Source organism: Halichoeres trimaculatus, unplaced genomic scaffold (assembly GCF_033239565.1).
Source record: "Halichoeres trimaculatus isolate MK-OKI-2021-1 unplaced genomic scaffold, fHalTri1.1 fHalTri1_scaffold_1, whole genome shotgun sequence".
Lineage (NCBI taxonomy): Eukaryota > Metazoa > Chordata > Actinopteri > Labriformes > Labridae > Halichoeres > Halichoeres trimaculatus.
Window position 1 is genome coordinate 20,830,917 of NW_027437179.1, and position 13,941 is coordinate 20,844,857.

Below are 13,941 nucleotides of genomic sequence, written 5' to 3' on the forward strand. Positions count from 1 at the left end.
GCTAAAATATCAAGAAAAAGATGTGCTGAATTTACTCAAAAGAAAATTAGCAGTACCTTGGTGTAGTTTGGTGTGGCAATAGGCTCCAATACCCTTGTCTCCCTTTTAGACACAGCCCAGGTTGGCTGCTCTTCTTAAGAGTCAAACGCTGACATGAGTGGCTGCTACAATGAACACAGGCCAATCTGTGATTGAAGTCTTTATGTGGGAGAATTCACTTGAGGCCAGTCCACAGAAACAGCTGTTCGGTATGCAGACAGACACCTTCTATTTCAATTGAGGCTTCAAACTGTGATCTGCAGCTCCTAATCCACGGTTGTTCGTGATTGCGACTGCGCAGGAATGTGCTTCTCATAGCAACCAAGTGATTAAGCTTTCTTCAAACATCTCACAATTGTATTGGATGTCACGGACAGACAAACTCTCCATTTTAATTACATTCTGACTGGTTCTTTTGTCCCAGCTGTCAAATTCTGGGGTGTTATCACTGCACAGGCACTGCAGTCACAGTTGTAACAATGTGTCCATTTCACTCACTGCTTATCTATCAGTCAGAACACAAGGGTGTTCTTTGTTTCCATACGACACAACGTCTCGCTGTAAACCCTGTCTGTATATAGACTTACTCACTTCAGCTTACAGTAAATACAATGTGTTGTGTGGCAAATTGCACAAAAAGTAATGTCTGTGATGAATTATTATCCAAGTAAATTAATTTAAAACAAAACGAAATATGCTTATTGTGGCCCTTTTATCTGTTTTGGCTCACAAATAAGCTCCTGCTGTCAGACACTATCAACATGTAGATTAGTTTCAACAGGTGCAAACAACCTTTTGGCAAACAATCCACATATCAACTTCTGGGTGTTACATAAAAATGTTGCTGTCCATGTACAGCTCTTGGTATAGTTTTGCTCAGACTTTTTGCAGTGTGGTTGCGCAGGTACTTGCTTTGGTTCATTTCTCAGATCAGAATTGAAATGATCAAAACTGATTTTCAATCTTTACATCATTGAATCACTTTTGCACATCAAAAAAGCAGTTTTTCAGTTTCTTGAACCAGTTGCAAATGCTTTGGGACATCCATTTTAACCCACCTGAAGACAGTAGACGATCTGACTTAATGATAACACTGGTGATAGATGAAAAAATATAGCCGAAATGAGCGATTTTGCAGAGATCATGACCCGCGCTGAAGCTCCCTTGGCGTGGCCCCCGCTAAGTGCGGCTTAAATCGGTTGGATCTAAATAACTTCTGAAGGACTCCGAGCTGCACGATGTTTGTCTGAGTGAGTATATGGGCATGCACACACCTATAAATAAGGTCCAGGTGTCAAAAAAACGGAGTTGCCCTTTAATGTGCAAAAAGGTTGAAAAAGTTTTCACAATATGTCAAGCATCTTTCCACACAATTCCATTAGACTTTCTTTCTTTCTAAATCTGTCTGGATTGGTAAATGCTCCTTGGTCAGTCTTGACTTCCTCTAACAAATGGAAATGTGTGAATCATTAAATCAACCAATGATCAACCAATTTTCTGAAATAGCTCATAGGTGCATCTCATGAACTATCAACTGGCAGTTATGTATGTGTACTTTCCTTTGTACAAACACTGGCTACAAATTTCCTGTAAAGGACAATGAAGATCTATCAGACTTGTGGACCATGTTCTCAATCATAAGCTTACAATAGCCAAGGTTGGTTGAAGGATGTAGCCAAAACTTGGGAGAACAACTGAGTCCTCAACCAATCAGACTTTTTGTGGACGGAGAAGATCTTTGTTGTGATGTGGATGAGAATTTGTGGCCCAACATACAGGAACATATGGAGTTGTGAGGTGTGGGCGAGACAGAAAGCGGACGTGAGGTTAGATATGCTAGATTCATCTGATACTGTCTCTTCTAGATTGAAATTAGAGCTATTTAGTAAACTCACATTGAAAGCAAAAGAGCTAACGTGAACTCGACAACAGGTAAAGGAAAACCTTCACTTTCTGCCCTTTATCTTCATGCAGCTTTTCTGCGCTTTTCGCTTTCGTGATTTTTCCATTTTCTACGAGCATTTCTCCAACTCCGGTAAACCACAAGGGCTGAGGAGGGCTGGGATATTTTATTAGAGTGGGTCAATGTCCTTCAAGAAAATCAATCGTGGTCTATTTACATGAATTATAGTGATTTTTCTTTTTTGGTAAATTATGACAGCCCGGGCCAGGTCAGCCCACAAATGTGTGCCAGCCAACCAGGCATTGCCCCGTATGCCAGACGGCCACTCCATGCCTGATGACAACCATATGCATGCCATGAGCTGAAATTGGTGTAGCCTTTTTTTATTATTATTATTCTGTGACATGATTTTTACACTCTCAACTTAAGGCTAAAACCTGCAGTCAGGTGTGTGGTAGGAGAATTCAGTATTTTACTGTCAATATAATTTAATAGCAGTTAGAATCACGGGGGATAAAGTTGCCATTGAAGCAGCAATTTTAATCATCAAAAACACTGTTTTTAGATTAACTTGTTTCTGCTTCAAACTAAAGTGGGAACACATTTTGAGTGCATCATCCAAGTGATATCTAATTGGCAGGCAAACAAACCCCTCCATGAAAATCCAATATCAAATCTCATTCTGCTACTTGTTGTACATCTCCATTTCAATCAGCAGATGAAGATGCCTCAATTAGATGCGATAAAACCCTCATACATTTTAACAAGTGCATTCTGGGTATCTCTCGCCTAAACTGTGCTGTTCTCAGGCCGGAGCCTGCCTGGCTCCATCAAGCAGGGAACAGCCTGACACCCCAGGGTTAATCAGTGTCACTAATGGAGGCTGAGCTGCCCATTACCACTGGAAGAGGGGATCATGGGGGAAAGGATTGTGAAGTCAGGAAGAATTTAAATCTGCAAGACCCATCTCTCCTTGAAAGAAGAGGGTAGACTGAGAGAGAAGGGAAGGCAATTGCAGAGAGGTAGTTTTCATTAAACTTACCACAGAGGGAATTTACATTTGCCTAATAAACAGTCTCAAATGTAAACATCTCCAATTAACCAATTAAATCTAACCAGTTCACATACTGTCATAAACTGCTCTTGCTGGATCTTCTCAGATGCATATGTGGCAACTCGAGGGTGGAATTGGGACAAATTTTAGTCTAGTTAGACCATCCAATTTTTCATACAATTTATGAATGCCTGCAACGCCACCTTGAGAATTTTGCCCAAGGAGATAGTTTTAAACCAACCCAAAACAGTTTTAGAACACACAGGTCTGTCCTAATATATATAGAGCAACAGACATGGTCCCAAATTCCAAATTCTTTATTTTTAACAACTTTACAAAAGAGAGTTAATAAAAATATCACCACACACGCACAGAGAAGGGAAAACCTTATTCAGGTGCTGAGGCTCATCAGCGGTGCAGTGGTTGTTTGAACATAAAAATGGGCAGAAAAGCACCCCAATCACTTGTGACACACACACTTACACTCACTTGGTGAAACGACTGAAATCCAGGGATCACATCGTACAATAAGAGGGAACCACCACCAAGACACCAGGAACCACCACCGTCGCCTCTCAGAAATTGAAAAGGTTACAAAAAAAACAGGGAATAAGTAGGTCACACACACCAAAAGGTAACCAAAAGTACAACTCTAACTAATATAAATTATACTAAACAATACGGTTGCCCCCCCATGCAAAATAAACATATGCTGCCAAAACAACTAAATAAACTAGGTGAATAAACCCAAAACCAGTAGTCAGTTGATAAGTAAGGTTTCTTCACTTATATAAACAAACGAATCAAACTCAAAAGAAATAATCAAGTACCGAAGAAGAAATAAAGAAATGAGAAATTATTCAAGATAAGGCAAGGAAAAGTGTTGTGATCGTCTTTCCAGTTTTCTGTCTGTATTTGGCAAGTGTGCTCACCTAAGCTACCTCTCTCCCAGCACCCTGCAAAGAGAACAGAACATTTTTTCACAATATTGTGTAATTTATGTGGAAATCTATTAAGCAAGGCAGAGGGATCACTTTTCTTTTATATTTGTGAGGCATAGATTGCACTAGGAGAGCACTTTGGTGCTTCTGTTAATAAACCACTGAAACAAGCCCCAATGAGGAGCAACAATCATTCTGCTGTATGTTGAATACTGAGTGTTATCTCTCCATTACTGAGATGCAAAAAGGGTCTGAAGAGAGAAACCAGTACAGATGTGATCCACTGTCAGCAGCTGCTTCTAAAGAGAGCAACAAATAATTTTTACTCTTTCTAGCTCTGTATGTCATTGGAAGTCAGGGGACACGTATCTCTGACTACTACTATGATAGTCAAATGTATATGGTCCACCACAGAGCTGAAACTATACGCTGAGCACAGAAAAAACACAGATCGAGTCAACAATTAGAGTTAGTTACCCTAAAATTGTTCTGAAATCTTAAATTTTCTGGTGTTTGCTTAATCCATTAGGGATATGTAACTAATGAATGAAGTGACTGTTTGACAGCATGAATGGGAAGCACATGGTGCTGTAGAAATCTGTTTTCCCTCATCTGACATAATTAGCACATACTAACATCTTTATAGAATCCACAGTCTTCTGATAGGATGCATGTTTTGCCAATGACGTATCCTTTTTTCTTTCTGGAAGAGGCATGGGCTTTACCAGTTTTGTGATCTGTCAGCTGATGTAGTCATCACAGCCAAAGCCCATTTAAATGTATCATGTCACTGATAACAACATGCTTTGATTTCAAAATTAGAACTATATGTGAACCCTTTAATTGGGAAAGACAGCCCCACTTGTTATGTCAGGGGTGTTAGCATGACAGCTGACTAAAATGAACGAACCTGTGAAATGAAAATGTCCCTCAACAGCCTATTACCTTGGAGGATATAGTGGTTAATTTTTTAATAAGAAACTGATACATTACCAACACTTTCAAGGAAAATCAAGCATTACAAAAAAGTTGTATGTTGTGACCCACTCCTCTTTGCACATACAGTAGATAAATCTATGGCGCATGTTAAGATGGCTTTATGAAAACAGGTGCTTTAAAATGATGACACCACCTATAAGTTGAGTTGAAGGAGGGTTGTTCCCTGGAGGGCTAGAGCGGAATTATTTAGAAAAAAATATTCAATCAAAAAGTTAGTTTCACTTTCTATCCACCAGTAATACATGGTCAACAGTGATTACCTCAAGCTTAGGATGGTTTTGCTTTTACACATCAATATCTGTTTAATAGTTCTGACACAACTTGTCACCAACAAAAGTTTTCACACACACACACACACACACACACACACACACACACACACACACACACACACACACACACACAGAAGTAGGAGTCGGAAAAGGACAATTACTTCACAGCCTTCGTGACCTCAGTAAAGTCTGGCTGCTGGCTGGTGAACTCCTGGTGGACTGTGACTGTCTGTATGACTGATGCTCTGTGGTTGAAGGATATTGAATGAGTTTTCTATATTTGTAGCTCTTCACAAAAATACAAACCTCTTTCAGTCCTGTTGAGATACAGCAGCTCTCTGCAACTCTGAGTAGAAATAAAATGTGCAGACAGAGAAACAAAATTCAATTTAAATATGTAACTGTGTTTAAACGAGCTTTTCACAATCAGTACTATGGGCTTGATACATGTGAAGTTACTCTGAAGATAAATGAACCCTTTGTGGGGGATAAAGTTCCCTACCTCTGCATGCACAACAGGTACGACAGTGCATGTACGACAGTATGACAACTGAATTTTTTTGACGAGTGGCTACCTTTGTAATAATTTCATTTTAAGATTTAGGAGGTTTTTTAATGAAAATTACCGAACTATGTCTACACTGTAAAACAGCACTTAAACTTTATAACCATGTGATCATCATGATTTTGGGGCTTAATCTTTCCTCTCTTATGTTGCCTCCCACTGAAGTTACCATTTCTTCCTGAAGGGTGCCAACATGCTGCCATGTCACTGCCTCTTCACAGTCCCCTCCACTGCTGGGCCTGGCACCTCCCTACCTCTGACACACTATCATTTTCCCCTTCAGCAGTTTTCAATTTACACTGTGAAAACCAGCATGTTCTTTAAAGACAGCTGGGGGAGTAAATCTTAAAAGCTGCTGTGAAAGCACAGTGACAGTGTTTCCTGTAAAGCTTTTTGGGTTCAACCCGGGTTCATGAGCCAGGCTGATCTGAAAGAAGTCGACAGTCCATTAGCCTCAGATAACCTTGCTAACAGCACACAGTGTGATCTGGTCGTCTTTTTTGGTATCTAATGCACAGTTTGTTGTATTTATTACGAGGTAAAAATATCAGCATAAAACCATGTTTAACGGAACAACTCTTGATATAAGATGACAATTAGTCTGCAGTTAAATAAAACAATCCCTCAAAGATAAAGTGCTCCAGAGCTGGTGGCGAAACTCAAATGCAATATTAAATACTTTGCATGAAGTGGGATTCTTACTACACAGACCACTTCACCATGTTTTCTTTTCTTACATACTTTCAGCAAAAAATGAGCACATTTAGCAAGCTCAAGAATTTAATTTTCAAAATCACTAAAACTGATAAAGTGGCTGCAGAAGGGGAAACTCTCAAAACAAACACTTGAACGTGAAATATGCAAACAAAGAAAGTATCGTACACAATATATAATAACATGCAGCCAGTGTTTATTTATCCAAACATGTCTGTGCCTTAACACATCGTGAATTTCACACTGCATTTGAGTTTCGCCACTTGAGCTATGAAGCAGTTCTCACTCACATTTGTGAATCCATCATTTATAAAGAATGAACACAGAGTTGGTTAACAAATTACAGTGAGTCGTATTAATTAGTAATAAAACATTTATAACTGTGTTGCTACATGATATACAACTGAGCATGACTGTTTGTTCAATATTTTGCAGATTATGAGATGAGTATTAACTAATACTTAAATTGTGTTTAACTGATGCCAAAAAAGTTTGTAGTCAACATTAAGTCTTACCTTTCCAATTAAATTGATCCACTACTATCCAGTAAGGCTGTTCAAAGAAAAGTGTACATTTTTAGCCTTGAACAAAGCAAACTTTTTTTTCGTTCTTTTTGTTGTTCATTTTAAAGAGTTGGCCATGTGTCTGAGGACCATTAAGCTAGTGAAGAAAGATTTTCAAGCTTCTAACACTGGTTTGTTTCAGACACAGGCACTAACTGGGAAGAGGTTTTAGAGAGGACCTCTAGGTAGAGAGAGCTTCATAGCCAATCAGTAAATCACTTTACTCACCAGCTACTGGTAAATAAAGCAACTAAACAGATAAATGAAAAGCAAGTTTAGCGATCAGTGGATGCAGTCAGGCCTATTTTTCCAACTGAATTTTTCTTTCTGGTCATAGACCAAGAATTTTTGGTCTGCAACTGCAATGTCTAAGGGGCCAGTAAGGTTGTGCAGTCAAGGGGTGCTTTGAATCAAAAGCTCCACAAGGAGGACATTCCATTTTCATTTTGTAGATGTTTCTAAATACTGTATATACCAGAAAACTGTTTATCAACTGTTGTTTAGACCAGTTTTGTAATGTAACAAAGTACCAATACTTTGTTACTGTACTTAAGTAAAATTTTTATATATATGTACTTTACTTAGTTACTTTTAGGTCTGACAACTTTTACTTTTACTTCACTACATTTCTTTAATGAAATGTGTACTTTTACTCTGATACATTTCCTTTAGTCATTTTCATTACTCGTTACTACAAAATAAAATTAGAAGAAATTTGAGATAGTGACGTAATGCCTGTTTGTCATGTCACCCGAACTGCCAAGTGCGAAGAAGAAACTCAGCTTGTCTGGGCATGTCACATCATTGATGCCATCATGGAAGCACCTGCAGCAGGCACTGATGCTAACGGTTCTCCGGTAGCATCTATTCAGCATGTCGACCACAGTGGCGAACTCTGTGAACTCCGTCGTGCTGCAGAAAACATTGCACAACCGTGGCAGTATTTGCATGAAACGGTTTCTTACGTTGGAGTGAAAGGTCCTTCCTACCGGATGAAATGCCAAGAGTCACTGAAACAGCAGCGTGCAAGCTTTTGTTGAAGAAGTTTAAGCCTCTTTCTCCCATGCCTGGATATTGTCCTTTTACTGTAAGAAAGCCTTTTACTAAATACTTTTACTTATACTTTTAATACTTATGTAGGTTTTATATCAGGAAATGACTTTTGATATTTAAGGACAATAGAAATCAGGTACTTCAAGACTTTTACTCAAGTAATATTCTAAAAGGTGACTTTAACTTTTACCAAAGTAGTTTTATGGTAACACACTTGTACTTTTACTCAAGTACTGCTTTCAAGTACTTTATGCAAGACTGGTTTAGACTGCCAAGTCTAAGACCTGGGTCATGTTAAAACAGCCAGCAAACTACACCACGACAGAAGACTCCACCAAATACATCCCAATAAAAATGTTTTGTATTTTGGGATTGATTTATTGAATAATTAAGAGTTTGGACATATATTGTAGTCTTACGTAAACTTCAACCAGAAAACATTTTTTGTTATTATCTACAGAAAAAAGATGGATTTTGTCTAATGGCAGTTAATTTCCTTTTTAAATCTGGTTCACTGAGGTTGTATAAAGAAACCGTTCAGTAACGTAGCCATAGAAGATGCTACTGTTTGAATGTGAAGTGTGAACCTGTTAACTGATAACTGTCAGCTGTCAATCTATGAAATAGTTCTCTGAAGTCACTAGTTTGTATGGTTACTATCAACTAAAAACATTGGTTTCCTTGTAAATATCATCATACTGTCAGAACTCAATTAGAATTGACTCCACAGTGAATAATAGTTTCTAACAACTGACCGCAGAACAACCAAACATTTTAATGTCCCTTACAGTTTTGAGCTCTGTAACTCTAATACATAACACTGAACATTTGCAGTCATTTTAAAGAACACAGCTAAAATGACATGAGAGGGCAGTCCCATTTTTCAAACACTCCTGTTGATTCTTTGACCATCTTTTGCACCAAATAGTACCTGGAAGTGTGACACATGCAATCTGTACAAGACAAATCTTTCTCCTTCAAATGAAAGAGAACCTGGTGAAATTCCCTTCTTGTTTGTCAGCAATGTAGCTGTGTATGAAGTGATGACCAGAGGAGAAATTTTACCCCCTGTGGTCATGAAAAATCTCTACAGCAAAGAGGGCAAAATGAAACCCCAGAACAATTACCCATTCTTTCACCATGAGACATTTATTACTTGATAAGGTCAGAGCTCATTTGTCTCTTTAAAAAACCTGTCAGCAGTTGGCAAGCAGAGACGTTGGGCTGGGATGATCAGACACACAGAGGACCGGACAGAGTGTGATCACTTGGTTGCCTTAATGAACAGTGTGGCTGTATTTCATCATAACATGCAGGGAGAAATCCTCCATCACCTCGACAGACTGGACTCACCACAGGCTTTACTGTAAAATGGTTTCCTCTGGTCCAGCTAAGCACACTGAGCAAATTCTTCACGAGATTTGGTGTTGACCATACAACATCAAAGGGGTAATGATCATTTTGATTCAAGCCAAGGGTTTGATATTTATCTTTGCTAACCATTCAACTGATTGATTGCATAACTTTTTTTTTCCTCAGAATTGTCAGATTTTAGAGAACCTGTCAAAGTCAACTTCATAGACTGAATTTCATGAAACAATGGTTGATTATCATCATTTTTCACTAGTTTACAGTGTTATTTAATACACTTAACATAACATTATCATTTTTTTTACTTTTGGCCTTTACTTTTATTATTATAACTTTTATCTGCTCTAATTCTTTATCTTCATTTTATTTTAAACTTTTTTATCTTTCCTACAATCACCATGTCCTTCTTTTACTTACTTTTTTTGTTTATCCCCCTCCTAAGCTCTAGTCAACTTCAGCTCTTGTTCTCAGTCTGTGCTGTTGGGTTGTTATGCTGCTTGGCTTCTCCTGTTTTGTCTCAAGGTTTCTTGTGTTTGTTACATTGTACCCCTTGATTAGGTTTTTGTATTATACTGTTTAACTCTTGGCTTTTATTCTGTTTCATTTATTTTGTTCTAGGACTTCTGTTCTCAAGCACTTTTTAAAGGTCCCACATTATGCTCCTTTTCTGCAGTTTAATACAGAGCATTGATGTCTTCATGAAATATTAGTAACATGTTTTGGTCCAAAAAGCCAATAAATCAAGCACAGCAGCATTGTTTCCAGGCTCTCATAGCCCCTCTGTTCAGAACGCTCTGATTTAGTGGGCGTGACCTTCATATGTAAATGAGCTACCACTGATACCGCCCCGCTCTTCCACGTAACTGAGAGCGGAGCCACGAGCTACGAGTGCACAATGTTCAGAGCAAACAGCAAAGCTCGTTTACCGTAACATTACAGGCTAAAACCAACAGGCTAACCACAGCTACAGTTAGCATCCTGAGGCTAACACAGAGACTGGGGGGACACTGAGGAAAAGCTCTTACATCTGCTCCACAGCACACAGCATTTAAAATACTCACATTTCCAGGGTCCGAGGTTTGTTGGCGGATGGTTGGTAATGCGCCTGGATTCAGGACCAGTCTATTCGCTAGCCCTCTGTTGTACTGTCCAAAGTTGGAAAAGCAGTCGGCCATGAAGTGACTAGCACACACATGCACACTTTTACTGAGTGTAGCTGGCACATTTCCCACTTAGTCTTGTCTTCTTCCGAGATGAGAAGCTTGTGCATGGAACTATGTTGCTGTTTACAGTCAACAACAGCGCTGCTCTTCAGCTTTGAACAGCAGCGGGGAGGGGGTGGGGGTATCTGCTCTGGTGGACTTATCAGGTCAGACTTGCTCCTGATTGGTCAAAAAAAGGGAATCGCTGACGCAAATTGCAAATCCCAGAAATTCAAAACAGCTCATTTTAGGTCAGGATTTTACCTTGACAAGCACTACTGAGTACAGGTTTTAGCATAGTAGCTCAGGTGAGTGACTATGTTTCTAAATCATTTAAGACTGCTCACAATGGAGCAGACATCAAAATTTACATGAAGGTGCTTGATTTAGTTTTCAGCCTTTCCAGCTGCTGGACATGACTCACCTAATTTACACCAGTATCACTATCTGACCACACCATCACAAGCACCCACCCCAATGCTCCACATTCAGTTCTGTCAGTGTGTAATACTATGTCATTATCAGCATTATTCAGTGTGTAGAAGTTAAAATGGCATGAATAACCTGAAGACACATGTGAGTGCAAGTCTTACTCTTATCTAGACCCTCCACCTGTGCCCGATCACTGCCTCTGGTAACAGGAATGTAGTTCACATAGTTTAAAATTAGTCCAGACATCTATCATTTCCCACAGGCTGAATAGGTTGGTGTCAGAGGCCTGGCATAGGTGATCAGTCTCCACAGGTCTGACTGTAGCACCATCACTCAAATACAGCACCCTGCCACTGAGAACAGAGCCAATACCGAAGAGAGCAGAAAATATTTCAGGACGGTAGGCTAACATTGGTTTTATTCATATTTTTTGATGAGCAGCAACAATAGTATGGAATCTATCTATCTATCAATCTATCTATCAATCTATCTATCTATCTATCTATCTATCTATCTATCTATCTATCTATCTATCTATCTATCTATCTATCTATCTATCTATCTCATACACAAATTAGAAGTAATTTGCTGTAATTTAAAGTTTTGACATTCCTTTTGATGATTTCCTGACATTGATTTTGTATAATTTGCAATAAATAAAAAAAACACTGTTTCACCAATTTATCAAGAGAGCAGAATCTTTACAATCCTGTTGCCACTGAGGGCAAAGCTACAAGAGCATTGCTGACAACACTATAAATTCTCCCCACTGTTTACAGTTTTTCTCAGTCGCTTTGGTACATTTCTCAAATCATCCTCTCCATTTGCAAAACAGTAAGTGCAGTTCTCAAAACAGTTTGTATAAATAGCAAAACACCATGGATTAGCTCTAAAAGCTAGTCTCAATCTCAAAATTCTTGGTTTATCTCTCAAAAGTAAATATCTGTGTCACTGAACACGTCACATGACGAATTCTTGTGTCATTGTGTATAGGACAGTCAAATTGCTTGGTCATGTTGTCAATATTACAGTGTACCCTGGACGGATGCTCTGATGGAAATTATGGCTAAAGTTTTGATGACATTATTGTAAATTGTAAGTTACATCTTAGTGTATGTGGGAGATTGATTACAAGAGACTGGACAAAATTCATATTCTCACTTTTATTATTGGTGCTGTAATTTGTTGACTGACCCCATCATTTAGATACAGAGAGGAGAAGAAGGCAGTGTGTAGAAAGATGGTTGAAATATTATGACAACTTGTCAAACCTTTTTGCGTTGAAAGACTTATGCGATGAACTAATGACTAAATGTTGTGGGGGTAAGACTATTCAACAGAGACCCATGATAATCCATTTTAATCAACATGACAAAAGCAATTGATAATGAAGGAAACAGCAGAGAATTGTACGTAATCATTTGCATGGGTGCATCGAACAAGTGACACGATGATGTGAAGATTGAACAAGTAGTTTTGAGAGTTTCGAAATGAACCAAAGCAACTCAGAAAAACTGCAATAGCTGGTGTGTTTGAACACTGGACAAGAGCTACAACATGTCAGCCAGAGGGCACAGAGGGGAAGCGCTGACACATGGCAGCCGAAACACTTAGCAGCCGCTGTTCACCATTCAGGTCAAAATACTGCTGTCACATTTCACACCTACCTCGTTCTGTTTACTACGAGACAGGAATAATACACCTAAGGTTCAACATGTAAACACAGCCCTAAAGCAGCTCTTGAAAATGCAGTCAGCTTTAGTTTTACAGTATAAGACCCTTTTTTTCAACTGGTATTTTCTAAAATCTTGTTGTCTTTAGGTCTGATTGAACTTATGATTGAACATTTTGCAGATTGTTGATTGACTGATTGATTAAAAGCAGAAAGCAAATAATGTTTGGTGCATCTTGTAGCTACTTGGAGCTACACTTACACACACTCAGCAGACTCTCACACACAAACACTCATAGTCATACACATACAAACACCTCATTACAGCCTGACAAAGGCACTAAGTGATTTGACCCCACTCAGCATGCAGCACACACCCAATCAGTGTTTCCTCTCATGACTGCTGATATTCACAGCTATTGATTGAAGCTTTAGGGTTTGTACAAGGTCTAATGTTTATTGATTGTGATGCTGGGCTTGGGTTAAGGGCAAGGTCAATCTTTCAATCGCTCTGGAGGATTTCTTCCTGTTCCGAGGAGGAGCTCCCTCAATCAATAGCTCATTATTGTGCTTCCTCAGCAGTAAGGGAAGAGAAAAAAAAACAGGCTGTTATTTCACAAACAGCCTTGATGATGCATGATTGAGATGATTTTATTTACAGCTGTGTGTCCTGAAAACCTGATGCATGCAAATTAAGAGCTGATGGTGAGATGCTACAATAAGTACACTTACACTAACTTCACAACTGTATTTGAATCTTTATTTTCTCCCACATTAGCCACAAAACATTACAAGTATGAAAAAATCACCCTCCCAAAAACAATGTAAGTGTGCTGATGAAATAAGTTATTTCTAATGAAATATAATTTCAGACAGAGTAGCATCATGCTATTCACAGACATGGATAACGGAGCTAACACTGGACATGAACGTCACGTTGGAAGAACTTGACCTGCTGAGAGCAGACAGGATCCAGGAGACAGAGACTGAACAGACTGCAGTCCTGGACCCTGTGGAGGTGGAGGCTGACTGACTAGAGAATGATGGACAAGCTGTCATCATTTATTTTTATATGGACCTTTTTACACTTTACTATTTACTCCATACACTTTCTTACTTTTGTTTTCTTGGTTGCTGCTTTGACTCCTGATTCATCCCTTT